The sequence below is a fragment of the Lathamus discolor genome, chromosome 3 (genome assembly GCF_037157495.1).
Source record: "Lathamus discolor isolate bLatDis1 chromosome 3, bLatDis1.hap1, whole genome shotgun sequence".
Lineage (NCBI taxonomy): Eukaryota > Metazoa > Chordata > Aves > Psittaciformes > Psittacidae > Lathamus > Lathamus discolor.
Window position 1 is genome coordinate 9635575 of NC_088886.1, and position 316 is coordinate 9635890.

Sequence of the window (316 nt, forward strand, 5' to 3'; positions counted from 1 at the left end):
GGGTGCTGTTGGGTGTTATCACACCAACTGGATCATCCCAAGCCATAATGGCCAACCCCATTGCTGGTGAGCTAGGGTAGGATCGCGGTGGCTGCACCTCGAATGCGGACCATACCTCAAGTGCATCCGCATCCGTGCTTCACCCGCTTCACTGCTCAGCGGTCTTGTGGCCCTCGTGCCTTCAATCCTGTTGTGGCTGGAGTTGCTCCGCTCCTTGGGGCTGGCTGCAGAGGGGCGCTCCTCCCACACTTCCCATGGGATGTGGCTGCTGTCCCTGCCCACAGCCGCAGGGATGACGCACGCCGGTGTTGTGTGA